Below are 21,487 nucleotides of genomic sequence, written 5' to 3'. Positions count from 1 at the left end.
GGCTCCATCCTCCCTGATGTGTCCTGCCCCTGGGGGGGTCAATAATTAGATGGGCACTGTCTAACTCACTTCCGTAACTTTACTGTTTCCTAGACTTCCACAGCCAAAATAAATCTTAAGATACTAAAAGAGAAACGGCACAAAGTTCAAGATACATTTGAGTAGCACCTCTGCAGACAGGACTTGTGGCAGTGGGCTACTAAGAAACACGATAAACAAAAAGGAAAACATAAATTGCGGCCAAAGGAAACCCTTGCTGAGACAACACTGGAAAACAAATAAATATACATGCACGCATGTGCACAAGCACCCAAAGCAGTGGTCCTCGGAGGGGGGCATGAGAGGCTTTGAGTTTGCTGTGGGATGCCTCCGTGACTACGGGGCCGACAGCAACAAAGTGCGCAGCTCTCTGAAGGAGGCCCCATACGCTGCACCTCCTCCTGTCCCTGGGGGCTGACTCTGCACACTTGGCACACAGGAGACCTGGTGTGTACTGACTGTGTCATTCTCCTATTTGCCTTACAAATCAACAACTAATCGACATTTCCTAACTCGCTGCACAGAATGTTTTAAATGGCTCACAGCTGTGGTTTACACTTTAAAGATGTTCTAACATTTCAGTTCTCTTATGTAATGAGAATGAGAACAAAACTGATAGGAAGAAGTTCCACAATGCCCTTGGCTCTACATTCACATCTAGTCATCGGGGCCTAGAAAGGGCCAACTTCACTCATTCATTCAACAAACAGCATGCACCTGAATAAGCCAGGCATGGTTCTAGGTGTTGTGGACACATAATGAACACGACAAAACCCCTGCTTCTCAAGGAGGTAACGTTCTAGGAGGAGACAAACAATGAACATATGTTAAGCACAGGTGTACCTTGGAGACACTGCAGGGCTGGTTCCAGACTGCAGTAAAGCAAGTCACACACATTTTTTGGTTTCCCAGTGAATACAGAAGTTATGCTTACACTATACTGTAGTCTATTAAGTGTGCAACAGCATTATGTCTAAAAAAAAAAAAAAATACATACTTTAATTTAAAAATTCTTTATTGCAATAAAATGCTAACCATCATCTCACACAGAGTTGCCAGAAACGTTCAATTTGTAAAAAGACAACATTTGCAAAGCACAATAAAGCAAAATGCAATAAAGCAAAGCGCAATCAAATGAGGTATGTTTGTAAAATGTCAAATATGTCGGGGAGGTGTTAAATTTTAAATAGGATGGTCAAGGAACGCCTCACTGAGAAACTGGCATATGAACAAAGACCATGACTCTTTTGGGAAAGAGTCATGTAGACATCTTGGGAAAGACAGTTCCAGACAGAGGATCAGCAAGTGCAAAGGCCCTGAGATAGAAGTGTGGCCTGTCTGACCTGGGGCATGCATGGGAGACAGTAGTAGGATGTGGGGTCAGAGAGGTAAACAGTGACCTTGTTAGGATACCCAAAGGTCTTTGGCTTTTATTTTGAGGGCCCTGCAACGCAACAGAGGTGTTTGGGGCAGAGGCAAATATGATCTGGCTGCTGTGCTGAGAACAGACTGAAGCGAGAGCAAGGGAGGGAGCAGCAAGACCAGTTATTAGGCTTCTGAAACAGCCCAGGCAAGAAATTACAGGGGCTTGGACTGGAGTGCAGCAGTGACGCACAGCAGTGCTTCTAAAAAGCTGACAGACTCTTCATGGAACTTTAAGAAAATGCCCTAGGATTAGCTCTAACTCATTTAATGGCTGATTTTAGCAGTCAATCTTTTTATCACTAAAGGGGTTTTTTTGTTTCAATTATTACTTTTATAAAAGAAAACTTAGTGGATTTTTAGCAATGAAGAAGTAATATATGATCATCACAGACAGTGGAAAAGATCAAACAGACAAAACATCATCACACCACATTACAAAAGAATTGCACATTCAAGTACTTGTGACACTGGTCACCACTATGTATGAGCATTTTTCGTTTACTCTGAGAATAAAAGGCTCCTCTAAGTGAGGAGAAAGATCATTGAATACATGTGGCCATGGGAGTTAATGACTATTTAACATGAAGATTTTCCACTTGAAGATCTGTTGATGTACAGCAGGATAAACCCCAAACACAAGTATTCTTCTTAAAATCAGGCTTAGGCCAACATGGTCCAACGCTGACCTCTGTCAGCTGTGCCAGTTTGAGCTTAGCCCAGAAGGAATGTTTGCACATCACTGAGGAAGCTACGCTTTTCTGCACAGACTCTTCCCCTGAGAAACCCATGATGATTACATGATGTAAAAAATGGACACGACGAATTCTAAAAAAAAAAATTTTAAGTATTCTTTTTATTCTCTGCTCTGCTGGTTAATGGGGTGGAGGGGGGAGGTAGGGGGAGATCACAGCTCATAACTGTCGTCATGGAAACAATTCTACTCCAGGGCAGGGAAGCAGCTCTTCACTTGCTATCCAAGCCATGGGGCACGTCATCTGTGCAGTAAACAGAACCCCGTCCTCCCCTGAACAGGATTTGCTGTTTAGTCAACCGTGACAAACAAAATTAAACTCTGATTCTCAACATTTAATTCTTTTGGCGGATATGCCTTATTTGTTCAGCTTTTCTCAAACTGTGCTAAGACAGGTGAATCGCTCATGGTGAATCAGGTACTGTCATCATCCACTAGAGCAGTCCTTCTCAAACTTCAATGTGCACAGGAATTGCCAGGGGGGTCTGTTAAAATGCAGATTCTGATTCAGAAGCGCTAGGCTGGGGCTTGAGACTCTGCATTTCTAGTAGGCTCTCTGGTGATGCCGCCGGTCTATGGACCACAATTTGAGTACACAGTGGCAGAATATTTAGTATCCTCCTTCCTTCCCCTCTCCCTACTGTTCCCTCGATAAGTACCACTGATGGAGACTGAAACTACTGCACTGAAGACTAATTGTTTTATTACTCTTACATTAAAAATAAGAATTTGCCCTCCACGGCGTAGGATACTTAAATCCCAGCAATAAGCAAACAGTCTCTTCTGGGGCATCCTTAGCTAATTGATTAGATCTGAAACTTCTACGTGAGCAACCACATATGGTTTTCTTTTATTCTCCCTTTTCTTCACTCATCCTCTCCCCACATGGAAGAATGGTCCGCACAAAGGATCACGGCTATAGGGTAAGCTCCCGGCTTCAGCACTAGGTGAGGGTGTGAAAGAACCAAAATTACTGAACCTTTTCCATCTCGTCCTTTTTTTGTAAAGAGGATAATCCATAGACAACCATGGCACTGGCTTGGAAAGTACAGAATTTTTATCAAGGGGTTAAGAGTGGTCGACTAATGATTGCTTACAGGTACTGACATTACCGGCTGCCATCAACAAATAGGCTTTGAGAATCTCTCTCTAGGACCCACCCAAACCCTGCACTTTCAGACAGAGGGGTCTCATATTACACACCTGGCCAAATCTCTCATTCAGAACATAACTGATATTTTCAAATTACAGATAATTCATGTGAAAATGTAACCTGAGCTTTAACATGCCTCTCTCAACCCTTAACTTCTAAGCTATTTTAGTTCAATCCTAATTAATTTTTATTAACATTTCACAGGTAAGTATTTCTTTCTTAGTTTGCTTCTAAAGTAAAAGATAATAGTTATAAGATTGTAAAGAAAAATACTGTTCCTCTAGGACAAGGATCCCGGCATATGTGTGAGAAAGGCCTACTTTTTGTTTCTCTAAAGCCGTAAGATGACCAAAAGGAAACGGTGTGGTGGGGAAGAAGCGGAGGAGACGCTGCACTAACACCTCTGATTGCTTCCTGCCCTCTGGGATCCTGTGAAACCACAGAGGGAGGAACCTGGCAGAAACGAGGCCGACAGACAAGAGGGTACCGCAGCAACAGCTGCTTTGGAGATCTGTGAGATCAATCTAGGCAATCACAATCAATTGTTTGTAGATTCTAAAAGGACCAACTGGAATTATCATTGGGTTATACTAAGGAAACAAACTACTAACCAAAACCTATTAAGAAGGACAAAGGTATACCCAGCCTGGGGCAAGATTTAAAGAAGCAAAACACCACTTACACATAAAGGCAGGTGGCAAAGAGCAGGCAGGCTCATTCTGTGCTGCTCCTGCGGCTTGAACTCAAAGGTAAAATAGAAAAGGAGACAGACTTGGCACAATACAAGGAAACACTTTCTAACAAAATACAATTCTCAGCCACAGAACTATTTTTCTTTCTTTCATTTTTTTTTTTTTTTTTTGCAAAGCAGCGAGCTCCCATCACTGCTGAGACAGCCTCATCCTGCTACCCTGCGCCTCCCCCGTATCCAGCACCACAGCTATGCCAGGCGGCATGCCACTCCCCACACATGGTCTCACGGCTCTCACGCAAGTACCACGCCTGGGGTGCTTTTTCATTTCTAGGCCACCCCTTCAGGCTTGGAATCTCAGCTTCCACGTAACCTCTGTGCATCGTACGCTGCCTCTCTTCCTCCCAACAGGTCGACAGCCTGCTCCTCACGCAGGTAACCTCACACGCCTCCTCCCGGCACATCCTCATCCTGCTGTATATACTTTTAGACTGGGAGGCCTTGAGGGCAGCATTATGAGTACTGATGTGTGTATCTGCAGTGCCTGCCATAGTGACCTGGACACAGCACGCATCAGCTGGAAGGTGGAGGAAGGAAGAGGAGAGGAGGGAAGTGGAGAGAGAGAAGATGATGCCTAAATTATCACATCTTATGTACATTGCAGAAGGGATTCTGACATTGGGAGAGAAGTTAATTTGAATGAACCTTTTCTACATAGAAAGACATGAATTGCTGTGGCTTTAAGGTTTATCATTTTAGGTATGTTTTGATCTAATTATTGGTAATGGCTGTTTAGAAACAGTCCCAATATTCTGCTCTTATTTATGTATCTAAATACACATATTTACTATGCTATTTAATAATACAAATAATTTTCCCAAAAGTTTAAAAAATATTTTTAAAAAATCTTTCATAGTTACTGGGGAGCCTGCAGAAAATGCGTCCATGCCATTTCCCTCAAGTTTGGAATAAGTATATCACTAAAGCAAGTACAGGGCCACTACTGGCAAAAGATCCCGGCAATACTTTGTAAGCCTTTATGCTAAAACTCTGCATACCAGAAACAGAACTCTGTCTTCAAACTTTTCCTAATTCATGCAAGCCTTTACCATCAGTTCTCGTTTTCCTAAGCATCTACACCCAATTAATCTGCTCTGTACACCACCAGTGGCAATTCTCAAAACATGACAAGTATGTGAAGGGCCATTCTGATGGCCTCAGGGGAGTGACAGGGCAGTGACAGGCAGGTGAATACATCTGGGAACTACAGAACCATTGCTAATGACCATAATTACTCTTTGGGAGGATTTCTATAAACTGCACCAGCACCCTTCCCAAAGAACAGATGACGACAGGTGAACCCACACCTGAGACCAGAAAACTGTCCGCCAGAGCCTGGCTCTGCATCAGCCCCAACGTCTTCCCCCCACAGACGACTATGAACACACTGCCACCCTTGCCTCCCGCACAGCCCGCTTCCATAAGTCCCACCTTCTTTCCCGTGCTGCTGCCCTGGGTGGCAACAGAACGGGTCTGGGCTCTGTGGGCACCCGCCCGGCCAATTCCCGCGGCTGTGGGGCAAGGCTGAGGAGGATGCTGACCTCCTCGCAGTGGGTGGCGGGGTATCTGCATATGAACTGCTGCCCTGTTTCCTTTTTATAGAGGGAGGCACAGTGAACCGTCTCCATGAGAACGTTAGTCTAGGAGTGAATGAAGTCTTTTTTTTTTTTTTAATAAATTTATTTATTTATTTATTTTTGGCTGCGTCGGGTCTTCATTGCAGCGCGCAGGCTTTCTCTAGTTGCGGCGAACGGGCATCTCATTGAGGTGGTTTTTGTTGCAGAGCATGGGCTCTAGGCACGTGGGCTTCAGTAGTTGCGGCGCATGGGCTCAGTAGTTGTGGCTCGCGGGCTCTAGAGCACAGGATCAGTAGTTGTGGCGCACGGGCTTAGCTGCTCTGCGGCATGTGGGATCTTCCTGGACCAGGGATCGAATCCGTGTCCCCTGCATTGGCAGGTGGATTCTTAACCACTGCACCACCAGGGAAGTCCCTAGGAGTGAATGAAGTCTTTGTTGCACTTCATGAGACTTAAAAAAATAGTTTTGAGATATATATGTATTTCAGAGGACAGCAGAAGTCTTCTGGCCTAACATCAAGTCATACAATCGATAAACTTACATTAGCATATCTTTTTACCAAAAAAAATGCTAGATTTGTAAAATGGAAAAGGGCAGGATGGTGCAACAGACTGGCCACATGCAGCTTTGATCATATTGATTTCTTTTCATCCTACAGGTTTTACAGTGGCAGTAAGAAGTGGCCTGGGCTGAGTGACAGAGGACACGGATCTGCTTCAAGGTGAAAAATGCCCAAGCAGAACCCTGAGCACAGCAACACCCGAGCAGGGCGGCTGCCCCAGGAGCGACCAGCAAACATGCTGAGAAACAGGATGTCTGGTGGTTACTCTTGATCTGAGGCTATTTGTCAATAGAGTAGAATTTTCAAAACAAAATCTTGTTTATTTTTAATTTTGCCAGTTCTTCCTTATATCTGAGCAAACTAGAGGGGAAATAAAGTGGCAAAATTCAAAGTGGGTTTTTGCTGCCCGCCCCCCCGCTCCAATTCCTCAGCCGGCCACGAGGGAGAAGGATGCTTCTTTCAGGAAGACCCACCTGGACTCTGACTGAAGGGCAAAGGCCCCCCAAATATCAGTCCCCCATCCTGACACCTGGTCAGGTCATCAGGAAGAATCTGCCCAATACCTACTATCCCCACAATAAGCCTGGGTTCCATAGTCCAACAAGGAAATGGAGGGAAAGGAGCCGTTACTGAGAGCTGGCTACATCCCATACAGTTTCACGTTCACCTTTTATTTATTTATTAAAAGTTTGTTTGTTTGTGTATGTATGTATGTATGCATATATGGCTGTGTCGGGTCTTAGCTGCAGCATGCGGGACCTTTGGTTGCGGCGCCCAGGCTTCTCTCTAGTTGTGGCGCGCAGGCTCCAGGGTGCGTGGGCTCTGTAGTTTGTGGCACGTGGGCTCTCTAGTTGAGGCGCGCAGGCCCAGTAGTTGTGGCACGCAGGCTTAGTTGCCCTGCAGCATGTGGGATCTTAGTTCCCTGACCAGGGATCGAACCCGAGTCCCCTGCATTGGAAGGCGGATTCTTTTCCACTGGACCACCAGAGAAGTCCCCATGTTCACCTTTAGAACAACCCATGGGTAGATTTAAATGGACGGGAGGTGTGAGTATGTAGGCTCAGAGAGGTTAAGTAACCTTCTAAGCCTAGCTCCCACCAAGGAGATTTCCCGAGGCCTGAGAGGCCTCTTGCCACCCTCTCCCAGGATGCCTCCTCCAGGGGAGGCCCCAAAACAGGCCCCCTCTCACACTCAGAAAAAGAACACACCTGCTCTAATGACAGGACTTAACTAGGACAATGGGATTGAACGCTAAATAGGCTAACAATAAAAACACGAACCAAGCCAGGAATAACTGAAGGTCATGCAGACCACATGTCCTGATGTGGTGCACTTTACAGGAACGGGAAAACAAGCCCCTCTCTGCAGTGCTGTGCGGAAAACCCCTCACCAGTCTCCCCAGGATACAGACAAGAGACAGCCTGCAGGAGTACCTGTGATACGCCCCAGTGCAAAAGCAGGGGGCCTCTATCCCTGGTTACAAGAACTAACAGAAAATTCCAGGACATCTCTGGAGGGCCTTGCCCCAGACCCTGAAACTCGGGATCCATGCAGGGAGCCCTACAGCTCATCATCTTACACTGCATGTTGCCTTCCTGGGCTTGGGAGAAATGTGCACAAGTGCAATACCAAGGGACAAATAAAGACCCAAACTTTAGCGAACAAACAAGCAGGAAAAGGGGGGGGGGCGGGGTGGAAGTTCCCTGGAGTCGGGGAAAGGAGAGAGAGAAAAGCATTTTTAAAAAAATAAAAATATTTGTTTCTCTAGAATTGAGAATGAAGAGAAATGACCAGAAAGCACTGGTGAGCGGAGGAAGAAGGGTGATACCACGGTCTCAAACCAGAAGAGAGAGTTCACGTAAGCCCGGGTGTGTGCTTGCTTCCATTCCCGCCCACCCACGGTTCCTGCGGCAAACAAATTCTTGGCGGAGCAGGTATGTGTGGGAGGCCTGGTTTATTTTCCAACCATTAGAGCTTTGCCCAGAACTACTTAATTATAATTTTTCAAGGTCATACATTCAAATATGATGTTACTACCTCACAAGACAAATAACTCTAGGGTCTGTGGAGTAGGAGGAGGGGAAAGAAGGAATTAACCATCCTCACTTGAACTATCTTCTTATCCACTCTTACTGTGTATCTCTTATATGTTCTCAGAAAATCAACTAACTGCCAAAACACAAAGCTAAAAGAAATAACAGCTAACTTTAATATAATGCTTACACTCTATGGCAAGCATAATTCTAAATGCTCTGTATATATTAACTTATTTGACCCTCAACAATTCTTTGAGGTGGGTACTATTATCATTATCATCCCTATTTATAGCTGCATCCAGAGGGTAAGTGACTTGCCCGGCTACCAGCAGCAGGGCACCCTGTGCGCCTGCCCTATGCTATATACTCCTTCTCTGTGTTCGGCTCTCTGGCACCCCCAAAAGGCAAAATCGTAACAAGAGCTCTGTTCCACTACAGGATATCTAACTGACTCTCCCAGTGCAGCAGGGCTTTTTTCTTTAAGCTACTTTTCTGGGAGGAATATTATCAGAGCCAGCCCCCACCTTTAATCCTGCTGCTCAAAAAAGCCGTATAAGCTGGAAAAGTCCCAGAGCTCAAACCACAATTCCCCTTACACGCTGCCTGATTAGAAGCAGTTCGAAGCAAAGCTTTGATCCCTGTTAAAATGTAAAAGCTCTGGGAGGTGTACTCTTTATGCTGTTATCAGTTTGTAGTGAAAGTTGCACTGTTATCTTTTTAATGGTAAGTTTAATGATAAGAACTTCAGGTGGTTTCCAGGCACCCAATTCACCTGTCCAGTTTGGACCTGTTCACTGCTGGGTGCCTAGAACTCTCCAGGACCTGGCACATTAACAGTTGTTCAATATACCAGCGTGGGTGAACAACTGAACAAATGAATGGCTGTAATTCTTGCAGAGGTCAGTTTTAGGGCACATTTATGATGCAGGTAGGTCTTAAAGTGGTAGCCAGGATGGGCAAAGTATCACTGGCAAGGTCTAAAGAACAAGTAAATCACTGTCTCACAGTAATGACTTCGAAAGAAACCCCAGGCATATTTAAATATATGAAAAGGATCTCTCTTTGAATTTATTAAGAATGGATTATATCTTTAAATGTATATAGAGCTAATTTATTAATGAAGAAGGTAATCTAAGAGGGTAGTGATATCTACATCATCTTCCTCTACAATTACACTTTCCCAAAAGATGTGGTGCCCTAGAACAACATCTCTTCTCCTTAATATTCTCATACCCAAGTCCTATATGTCCCCAAGGGCCTCCACAAATGTCTTTGATTCCAGGAACCCTTCCCTGTGTTCCTGGCCAGAAGAGGTCATCCCCCGCTTTGTACTCAAAGTTACTTTGTTCTTTCTTTTGTGTACATAAATGCACTTCCTGAATTGTTGTATTTTTCTCATCTGTACTACCTGGCTGTCCCCAACTCTGTCTCCGTATTCCACAGGAAACCAAACATTTTTCCTAACGTAAGTCAGCATCCAGTCAATATCAGACTAACGTTTTTAAAAAGACTCCTGTGGAAGTGCTCCAAGGATACACCACCATCTGTTTCTAATGTTCAAATACATTTCAGATATTTTAAAAGCTGTAATTTTTTTTTAAATGACACTGAAATGGTTTATACGCAAGCTTCTCACCCACTGCGGACACACAGCGTCATGTGCCAAAGATCCTGTCTGGGAGAGCCAGGCGGTCCCTGTAGTAGGCTCCCCTGCCACCTCCACGTGCACATGTGGACTTCTTGTAAGTGTGACACTGGGAAGGGAAGCTGTAGCTCCACCCGGTCGTGTGAAAAATACTGTGTGCACAGTCTGCTCTCAAGAGGTTGTTCAAGTAAGCACATGAATACAAACCGCACCCCAGTGTCGGCTGCCATTAAATGCGGGCGAGGCACAGGGGGCATCTGGTCGGCCTTGCTTTCATCACAGTAGAAAGTCCTTTGTGATAGTACCCTACTTGAGAGAGGGTAAATATTTATTCTAAGAATTAGATGTTTCCTGTATGACTTTAGATTTATGATAAGGAATGTGAGCTATTGTTTCCATACGTTTTGTTACAGGGTTAACGATTTTGAAACAAATATTCCCTACCTTAGATTGGCTCAATTGAAAAACATCCTGGGATCCCAAGGCAAGTTATTTAAAAACAAAACAAAAACAAAAAACTCTTGTTATAATTTGCAAGTAATTATCTATGAGAACAGATTTTTAAAAAAATATATGATGCATTTAAAGCAAAGTATATAATTTTATTAAACACAGCTGATAATGTGAATACAGCTATTATTATACAGTTATTATCAACACCAGATTTTTTAAAGTGTTTCATTATATCTTAAGAGCTTCATTGCTCTTGCTGACTCTTCAGTAAACATCATAAATGTAAACTCCAAAAACATTTATAGTACTAGGAAATGTCACTTTATCTGTTTTATATGGTAGAGTCTAATTTCATTTGATGAAAGGATTCCCTGCCCCCGCAAAAGTCTGAAAAACTTCTGTTAGTTTTTCTCAAATCCCAGTCTAGGGAGCAGCTGCAGTAGACCTGGATGAGCTTTTTTACCATATGGTTTTTTCCTGGGCTCTTTTCTCAGTAGTTCCGATAGGCATGAAGTGAGGTGAAAATATGGCAAGGGGTGGGGAGGGGCAGGGAGGGGGGATAAAAAGGAAACCACTGATCTAATCAACACATAACTGTCTTCATAGAATTTTTGGTCAAATGCTTCAGTAAAATCAAGACAAAACAAGTCAACAACATACCCTTAATATGTGAACTCTTTCACAAAAGGAAACAAAGTTAGTTTTATATTATTTGTCCTTTAGTGAACTCATACTGGACCTACTAATACCATATACTTTTCAAAAAGTTCACAAATCAACTATTTAACTCTATGTTTCATTGGTGATCAATAGCCAGAGCATGCATTTGGCTTCTAGAACCTCTTGCTTTATTTAAAATTTGGAAAAAGGTTGTTTTTCTCCTGTCTTCAACCCCTTTTAAATTCTGTATGATTTGTCGACATTTAGTAAACACTGAGGTGTTTTGAGATATGTGCAAGTTCCTTCAGCAAACTAGAGAGTTTGAGAACCACTAGTTTATAACAGTCATCACTGGCTATCTCCTCCACACTGAGCTACACTTCCCAAGACACTGCTGCAGTTCTGTACACTTTACAATTTCAAAATCATTTTTCTTGCTGGAAAAGATGGGAAGTAAAAACAGCAGTTCAGCAAGATCACAGATTTTTTTACACGGAAGGATACTTTTTAATGTAACTACTCTACTACACTGATTTTTCTTAAGATAAGGGAAATACATTTAAGAAACATACCCAAGATGAAACAGTCATTGGCAAAGTGAGAACTCAGCACCCACCTTCCACAGTTCAGTAATCAAAGATCTAAGTTCACATTCAGATTCTTCTACTCACTAGCTGGAGGCGTCTTGGTCAAACCCCGTAAGCCACAATTTACTTAGGTATTAAAATGGGAATTATATCTTCCAGGGTTGTTAGGTATATTAAAATGAAGATACTTAACGGTGTTCTGGAAAAGCTTCTGACTCCAAGTAAGTACACAATAAATGTTAGCAGTTGTAAACACATTTTTTTTGGCTGGAGTTTTAGAACAAAAGAGAATTCTCCAGGTATGGGGTAGACTACCCTGGAAAACCTTTGCATTCTTAAAGTGGGGACAAAAGGAATTAAGTGCTAGAATATTCCCCAGTGCTATGGGTATGAAGGTTGTGGGCTTGTGGTCTTGAAAAAGGGAGTTAACCGTTGGGGATGATTTCTCCAAAACTGGGAGAGGAAAGAGTTAGGATTCCATAAGGGCAGAGCCCTGACCCATTCACACGCCCACAACCTTCATACCCATAACCCTGGAGGATTCTAGCACCTTGATTTACTATTTAAACAGTAAAAGAAATGGAGAGCATTTGAAGGTGGGGGAAAGAAAGGTGACTGGCCAGGAGAGACCAGCCCCTTCCTGGCCACAGGTCAGTGGAACCTCATTACTTTATATAAGATACATCAGCCACCTGCCAATTCCAAAGAAGTGCCTGTCCTCAGATGCAATTTCTGCTAAACATATTTTTATACAGAAATTTCTCATCTATTGTATAGCTCTAGAGTAGATGGGTTTAGTATCCTCTCTTGCACCCCCAGTGGCAGTGCAGCACCCCCTCCAGCTCCTGCAGGTTCTCCTTAGAGCAGCAGGGCTAAGCAGGGGTTGAGGAAAAGGAGAGGGGTGAACCACACACCTCTTTAGGGACAGTCACCAAGTTAATTTCTCCTTCTCCACATCCATGGGTAGTATGCCCAATGTAGCACTATAAAATACCAAAGCTAGAGTACTAGTGAAGTTGCTGCCAAGCTACTTTATCATTTCCAGCATTCCTGGTAGCAACTACCACACCTGAACCAAAAAGAATAGGCCATCTGAGAACACACATAGGCACCTGGCAAGTTTCTAAGAAAACTATTTGCAGATCAGTAGGGATATCCATCTCCAATCTCAGTCTTTGACCAGAAAGTTCTACTGCACAACAATAGTTTTTGAAAAGACACACCTTCTAAAATATTTATCTACCGCTCTAGATTCCAGCTCCACCCATTCAAGCCCTACTCATTCTTTTACTTTCTGCACAATTGCCACCTTTTGTATCGAAACTTTCCATAAACCATATCCATTCTTCTCAGGGAGAAAGGAGTGAACTCCCACGGCACTCTGTCTCTAATGTCCAAATAGCACCATCGTTTTCTACCTGCATGGCTTTATTTCCTCTTTAAGCAACATGGGCATAGGATCTGTATGGTTCTGACTTTCTTCTAGTGCCCAGCATCTTGCACATACACCATGCGTGTATGTATATATGTGTGTATGTCCTGGGAGGACACATGGACACACACCAAGATTTACTGAGCAGCTACTATGTCCCAGGCACTGTGTTTTACCTACACCATTGGTTTTTATCTTAACAACATCTCTATCAAGTAGTCCTTATCAGCCCCAGCTTGCAGATGAGAAAACTGAAATTCAGAGAGGTTAAGGCTTGGCCAAAATCACAGAGCTGAGTTTCAAACCCAGGTCTGACTGATTCTAAAAGCCCATGCACTTATAAAGTAATATCCAACAAGCATTCAGTAAATCACTTAATGAAAAGCATTTCTATGCAGGGTATTGTGCTGAGTACTGAGAATCAAGATGCTTTAAGTTCAGCAACTGTAACTAACTATACTACAAAGTAGTAAGTAACAAGGCCAAGAAAAGGGTTTACATAAACACTAAGGATGTTCAGAGGAGTATGAGACCACTTTTTTTGGAGGTGGAGCAGGTAAGTGGAGAGGGGTGGGAGTAGAATTAAGATAATCATGAAGAATATGGCAGACCTGAAACTTGGATTTAGACAAGCAGAGATGAGAGGTAATAGTATGTCAAAGATTAAACGAGCTCACCCTAATATTCTTCCTAAAGCAGGAAAGTGGACTAACAAATTATATTCAATAAGATTGTATCCTTGACAGCAAAGACAATGTCATTTACTTGTTTTTTATGTAATATTCATTCTGGAAACATTTAATAACTATTTAGTGATGGAGAAAGGACAGGAAAAGGGATAAAGGGTGTGGGGTTTGTAGTATTCCTTAGAATATTTAATTAACTCAGACACACTGTCCCAGACATGCAGTCTGGTTTTATAATACATATTAATTAAATCCTATTCCAGTCATTAACAATCTTTCACTAAGTTGTATATGTTTTCTACCCGATCATAAGTCTTTATGGGTACTTCATAGTCACAATGACTAGCCCAAATCACTGTTATCAGTTTTACTCCCAAAACTAAGCACAAATGTATTTTAATCTATTTATCTGTACATCAAAGAATTTTTCTTTGGAAAATAGCCTAGTATTTTAAAAAAGGTAAAAATTAACAAAAGGTGCCCGTCTACCTAAAAGAGAAAAGAGGAGCCATCTACATGCAAAGCAACATAACAGAATTACAAAGCTAAACTTAAATGCAACATCTGCTTCTAAAGGATATGTTGGCAAAGAAAATTAACCAGTTGTATTATGCCTTAAGCAATGAAAACCTGTTTCCTCATTTCCTTCTTGTCCTTTTGAAAAGACAACATGTCACAGTAAGACTTTTTTAAATAACAGCATCCATTCTTGTGACAAATGTTTGCCAAAGGGGGCGGGGAGGAAGGAAAGGAATAAAAAGGAAAAGAAAGCGGAAAAGAGATAGGAAACAGTAAGGCGCCATCTGCTGACAAACGGGAGAAAAAAAGGGAAAGAAATTTGAGAGCACCACTTCCTGACTAGTGTGATTGAAAAAATGTCAAATGAGTTTTCTAGTCATCCTCATGAAATAGAAAATGTTACTATGAAAATATGTGGAATAATTTTTTTTACATTTGTAAAGTTCGTGTCCTAAAAATTTACTGTTACTACTAAATCAAATTATAAAGACCACCATTCCTCGAGTGCAGACAGAATTACACTGGAAACTATTTTAGGCATCAGAGGAGTATTAACACTGAATGAACTAGAAATATCCCAATGATAATTTCAGCTTTTCCAGGCAGAGTCAGCTAAGGGATGATTTCCTTGGTTAGAAGCAGTCATCTAAATTTTAAGCACACCTGTAACAGCAGAAGACTACAGAATACTAAAGGATGATCATTCTCTACAAATAGGATGTTGAACATTATTCACCACTGATTACAAGCTAGCTAAGCAATGTATCAATTACTCATTCTATGGTACAAAAAGGTGTAACAAATTATAAGAAGTAAAAGCTCAGTGGCTGTGAATAAAATTAAAACTAAATGATAAGTCTCAGAGCTGAGGAGAAAGGGAAAGAGGGGCTTACTTGCATGTACACCTTTAAGAAATTGTAACAAACTGGTTTTCTTTTCTTTTTTCAATTAACCTGGTCACCACACACACACACACACACACACACACACACACACACACCCTCTACCTGTTTCCATTTCAAATACACACACACACACACCCTCTACCTGTTTCCATTTCAAATACACACACACACACCCTTTACCTGTTTCCATTTCAAATACACATACACACACACACACACCCTCTACCTGTTTCCATTTCAAATACACCCATACTCCCAGCTGAAATAAGACATCTCAGCTTGACAGGCAGTTTCCTTCAATACCCCAATTTTCAGGATGCGGCATTTCTTAGCATTTAAGTACTACTATGTATCTGTATATGGAGCATCTGAAGGCCAGCTACACACCAAAGGACGAAAGTACCCAGTGGACATCACTGTGGTTTTAGAGCTGGAGCATGTTGTCTGTAAGTTCTCATTTCACAATACCTTCAAAAATACATGGTTTCCATTGATTTGTCTATATACTATTTGATTGTTTTGCATTAAACAGAATTCAAGAGATATTTTGGGGACTTCCCTGGTGGCGCAGTGCTTAGGAGACCGCCTGCCAATGCAGGGGACACGGGTTTGAGCCCTGGTCCGGGAAGATCCCACATGCCGCGGAGCAACTAAGCCTGTGCGCCACAACTACTGAGCCTACGCTCTAGAGCCGCGAGCCACAACTACTGAGCCCGTGTGCCACAACTACTGAAGCTGGCGCGCCTAGAGTCCGTGCTCCGCAACAAGAGAAGCCACCGCAATGAGAAGCCCTCGCACCGCAACGAAGAGTAGCCCCCACTCGCCTCAACTAGTGCACAGCAACAAAGACCCAATGCAGCCAAAAATAAATAAATAAATTTATTTTTTAAAAAGATATTTTGTTACCGAATCATGGTATTTTTTGTTTTTGATTGTGGTCTTAAACTCTGTGTACAGAGGCTACAAAAGCTCAAGAAAAGTGGACAAAGAGCCATATTACAGGGAACGTAATGTCTTTTTACCTCATGTTATGGTAACTATGCTACTCCTTGAAGCAGTTATGTCAGTTTCTAACTGAATGCAGTGTCGTGTTAGTAGAAATGGATGTCAGCTTGAGGGCTTAGGATCACTAACATTTTTCCTATTGAAATTATTTAATTATTGACAATTTTTTTTTAGAGATTTTTTTTGATGTGGACCATATTTTAAAGTCTTTATTGCATTTGTTACAATATTGTTTTTGTTTTACGTTTTGGTTTTTTGGCCTTGAAGCATGTGGGATCTTAGCTCCCCAACCAGGGACTGAACCCATACCCCCTGCATTGGAAGGCGAGTCTTAACCACTGGACAACTTTTAAGAATTTATCCTACAGCGATTTTTCGGAACAAATGACCCACATAATGTTGAGGCCGACTTATAAAACACCTCGGAGGGAAAAAAAATAAATGTGGGTTGACCCTAATATATTTTAACAGAAGAAAAATGCACTAAGGTTTGATGATCTATGCAATTGCCATGGTTTAATAATGATACCTTAAAGCACCAGAGTCCTCTGAAGTGCTCTAATGGGAGGATACCAAAAAGGGTTAAGGACATGGTACCAGTGACATAAATCTACAGAAAAGATCGTTCATTAGGGGAGGACACACGGTGTGGTGCAGGGAGTACTGAGCAAGCAGTCGGAAAATCCTGATTCTTATTCCCAGTCCCATCACCAGCAACCTGGATTTCCATCCCTGCCTCTGTCACCTCGTCGTCAAAGGGAGATTAGTCCTTCCAGCCCCACCTGCCAGTTTCTATCAGCCCTATTAGCCAATAAAACAAGCACACACTCAAAACCCAAAACCCATGTCTATTACTGAGAATAGGATCCTAGACAGTGTCACCTCTAAAGATGATTGAGGACTATTAAATCACGTATTAGCAAGAAAAAATGGGCTCAGCTCAAACTACTATTCTAAATTTAGCATTTATCAATCCATGGATGTCTTCATATTTTTACCACTTATTTCTGCATCCACAAAAGTTAAATAGTGGTGTCTTCCTGCACTTGTCCCTTTATACACATGTTCCAAAGTTTCTCTAGGGTATATTCCTGTAAGTGGAGAGGCTAGATAGGGGGTTTGCCCAGATTTAACCTTACTATAACGCTTTGGTCTATGTCTCTGGTCCAGAATGGCTTCTTGCATTGGAATCCACTCTTAATTCCAATTCCTGTTGGTCTCTGACTTTACCTCCCCTGTCCCATTTATAGTTTTGTCCTTCATACTTAACACTCAGCCTGGCTTTTACTGTATGACTTTACCTCCCCTTTTTGATCATCGATCACTAGGTACTACTCCAGCTATGCTGTCTCCATCCAATCCAGCCTCAGGACCCTTTCGCCACACAGCCAGTGCATGGTGTGTGAAAGGCACTCCTACAGTTACCCCCTATTTCCCAGTTTCAAAGACCACTGCTTGCTACTTCAGAAGTCAGCAAATATTTATTGAGTCTTTACTCTGTGCAATGCACAGAGACCCAACATGTGTATGTGTAGAGCTTGAATATCATTTGCTTTCCCTACATAGACTCAATGAGTGCTCTACGCCAAGAGGCCTCAATTAACAGATTACAATTAACCAGCCATAAGAAACTCCAGTCTGAAGTCGGTGACATTTTCAGAGAAGAGGAGGAAGGGAGCAGGTATGCGTATGATAAGAAGGCAACCTTCCTGTCCCTTCCTCCCACCCTATTTCAAGGTATATGTTGGATTAAGGGAGATGAAGAGGAGATTTTCTGTGTAGCGCTGAGGGTCCTGGAACTTGTTCCATCAAGTGTCATCCTGCTCCCCTTCCCCCCGCTGAAGGGCCACTGTAGACAGTCAGCATTACTTGCTACATCATGACCCTGGCAAATCATTTCGTTTCTAAAAACACTGAGGATCTCCAGTTGCTAAATCTCAGTCGCCTTATCTGTAAAAGGGAGGTAAATGATACCCACCTGCCAGGCTTTTTCTGAAGATTCAATGAGAATGTACAGAACAAGCATATGCAGTGGGGCTTTGTGCCTTGCTCCAAAACCAGGAACACAGGCCAAAGTCACCATCAGACAGATGCCTACTGAGTATAAAGAAGAACTTTATATACAATAATTAGAGCAATCCAAAGACAGAAGGAGCAGTTAGGTACCAAAGTTCAAGCAGGGGGTTGTAAGGCCTACTCAATCAAAAGGATTTTTCATAAATCTCCCTTCCATAGGAAGAATTATCCTAGTTCAAACAGGAGAAAATACTGTGCTTAATTATCTTTCTCTCTCCATCTGGATATTTCATGATGCAAAGGACTGAACTGTCAAATAAGCAGCCACACGGCTCTGTCTGCACCAGGTACCACTTGCCCCCATCCACACTCCCCAGAGGGGCTTCTCCTCTGGGCTCCCTGCTACGCCTGCCACCGCCGGCCCATCACTGCACCTCTCCGCCAGAGGGCGGTGCCACACGCATGGACAGGGGGCCCGCGGGGCAGGAAGAGCACTAGAAATGAGTGGCAGCACCCTCCTCCTGCCCTCAAACAGGGGCTGACCGGAGCAGATGTGTGAATGACCCAGCTTCTACACCCTCAGGTGAGCCCACCCTCAGGTGGGATCCAGTGAGGCAGCTTCCCCAGTCTGCCTCCCAGAGGCCCAGCAAAGCTGGGCTCCAGCTGCCCACAGTGGTGACTGGCTTGGTAACACACTGTTGGTGCTTCTGGTGTTGCCCTCACCTTGCAAATAAACTACAGGCGCAGGTATCCATGTCTCTCTTGGGGGAACTCAATCTAAGAAAACACCTCATACCACGAGGACGTGAAGAGACATATTTACAAAGCACAGAAGGGTCTTGTCTTAGTTTCTTCTTAAATCTCCTTGCAACAAATAAACTTCAGAGTCTCGGGTTGATCACAGAATTAGCAACACACAATCTAGAGATATTTATACAACATTAAGACAAAATATCAGTGGTGTTTTTGCGATGACCGAAGAGTCCAGTGGACTCATAAAAGTAATTCAGAAGAATACTATCATGAATTTTTTCAATTTGGATAGTGAGTGAGTTCATCCTAATTCAAAAAGATAAAATCACTTTGATATAATGAAAAGAAATTCTAAAACACAATTTTATTACGTGGAGAAGTTCAGTTCCAGAAATAATTATTGAAGACCTACTAGGTTCCAGACATGAAGACGACCCAGGCCCTGTCTCCAGAAAACTCAGTGTCTAGAAAAGGGAGACAGACATGTAAGTCAATAATTACATTAGAGTCAAAAAGTGTGGTAATTAAACTGTGAACAAAGACATTGGCGGAAGTCCTGTCTGGACGGAAAAGGGTCGAATAAGGTTTCCCAAGCAGGTACTGTTGGAACAAGGTTTTCAAAGATGTCTAGGAGAGATGACAAGGCATTCCAGGAGTGAGAGAGAGAGCACACCAGGTAGAGGGGCCAGCCTGTGAAAGAGGAGAGGCAAAAGCAGCTCTGTGTGTTCATCAGGCCTGGGCTCCTGTTCAATGGATGTAAAATTAATACTCATGTGTAAAAGAATAACTTTTTCCTCCAAATTGTAAAATCCTCACAAGAATCACTTGACCAAAAAAAAAAAAAAAAATCAGACAAGTTTTCTGCTTCAAAAAAGCCTCCAAAATGCTGGGCCCTCATGTATTATCCTTGAAGCATAAATAAGAGAAAAATTGTCTGACTCGAAATACAGTTACTGGCTACACACCATATGATCCCAACTATATGACATAAAACTACGGATACAGTTAAAAGACCAGTGGTTGTGAGAGTTGCAGGGGGATGAACAGGTGGAGCACAGAGAATTTTTAGGGTGGTTAAAATACTCTATGTGATACTATAATGAGGGACACCCGTCATTACATTGGTCTGAACCCAAAGAATGTACAGCGTCAAGACTTCAGGTGATTAAGATCTGTCCTTGTAGGTCATCAACTGTAACAAATGTACTGCTCTGGTGGGGGATGTTGATAATGGGGGGACCTGTGCCTGGGGAGACGGGATGTATGGGGTATATGGGAAATCTTGGTTCCCAAAACTGCTCTAAGATAAATTCATATATACATATATAATCATAAATGTTCATTATTACTTGCTAAAAGCCATCAGATCTACAGCCATGGGAAGAAAACTAATACTTTTAGAAATAAGACTTATTCTGTTATCTTCTGCATGTTTGGTTCAATTTAAACTTATTCTCAAGAGTTTCAATAAATATTGATTGCTACTGCCTCTTTTTACTGAGGCAAATCTTCTCTTTCAGTTCTTTACAGGAGAGGAGAGGCTGCAACAGGGACTAGAGACTTCAGAAATTGTGCCCCAGAGTTTGGCACTGTAGGAATTTTCCTGACGTATTTAACAGAAACACAGCAATGCTACAGTCTTAGGATTCTTTTTCTTTGCCTGGGCTGTCAGGAAGAAAACTTAATATCCTTACAGTTTGAGGTCAGATGTGCAGCTTTTATTCTGAATGTAGCACCTTCAAAAGGGGACATGTAAACAGAAAGCTTTGGTTATAACAGATAAGATAGTGTTGTTTCACTGTATGACTAGAGATAGCATTTCATAAAACGTAAGAAAAATACTCAAGATGAGCTCCACAAAAATTAATGACAGGTGACATTCTGATACTTAATAAATAAAACAGAAAAAGAACCTCGCACAGCAATAAAGGATTCAAATTTCAGGGTCTACTAACTTCACCATGAAAGAAAAAATCTAAATCAAAGCAAAATAATTTGGACCCTAATGATGTCAATACCCTAGGCCTTGTTAGAAAAAAAATTTCCAGAAGTCATTCTTTCCAAATCCTTAACTCCATGAAAAACAGACGAGTGTTACCTCTGGCAGCTGACGAGCATTTCCTGATGGGCTCAAGGCAGCTGCCACCCTATAAAATATGACAATAGCGGCAATACTGTCTGTTGAGTCGTTCTTCTGTTTATTGCTTAGGAGCCACGTGGAAGTAACTCGAAAAGAGAGCTTATTTTAAGTCATTCTCAGCCACACAAATAGGATAATTTTTCAGAACACTCCTGAGCCGGGCTCTTGTTTTCCTCTGCAGGACTCCTTTTACTGAGCTCCATCTCTGCCTCCATGGGCTTGCCCCCTCTTTTGCTCACTTTACCTCTCCCAAGCCTTGACAGGAAAGCAAACATCCACTCTTTTGGTCTTCTCCCATCCTAATCCAAAGATATCACTAAAAAAGTCTTGAAAGTAAGGAACTACATACCTCAAGTAATTTCCACTAGGAGTTGACTAATGGTGCATTAAG

General features: G+C 42.4%; 1 long non-coding RNA gene across 7 annotated transcripts in view; it reads right to left on the bottom strand.

Annotated features, from left to right (window-relative positions):
* Positions 1-21,487, bottom strand: part of LOC132371801 (uncharacterized) — a 192,042-nt gene that overhangs the window by 88,864 nt on the left and 81,691 nt on the right. For 2 of the 7 annotated variants that reach the window (XR_009504981.1, XR_009504983.1), the window contains exon 4: positions 883-1,012. The exons of the other annotated variants lie outside the window; for them this stretch is intronic. This is a non-coding gene — a long non-coding RNA (uncharacterized LOC132371801). The remainder of the gene's footprint in view (positions 1-882; positions 1,013-21,487) is intronic. 7 annotated transcript variants of the gene reach the window in all.

Source organism: Balaenoptera ricei, chromosome 9 (assembly GCF_028023285.1).
Source record: "Balaenoptera ricei isolate mBalRic1 chromosome 9, mBalRic1.hap2, whole genome shotgun sequence".
In the NCBI taxonomy this organism is placed as follows: Eukaryota; Metazoa; Chordata; class Mammalia; order Artiodactyla; family Balaenopteridae; genus Balaenoptera; species Balaenoptera ricei.
The sequence above is the reverse complement of the archived record's forward strand: the minus strand, read 5'-3'. Positions and strand labels throughout refer to the sequence as shown.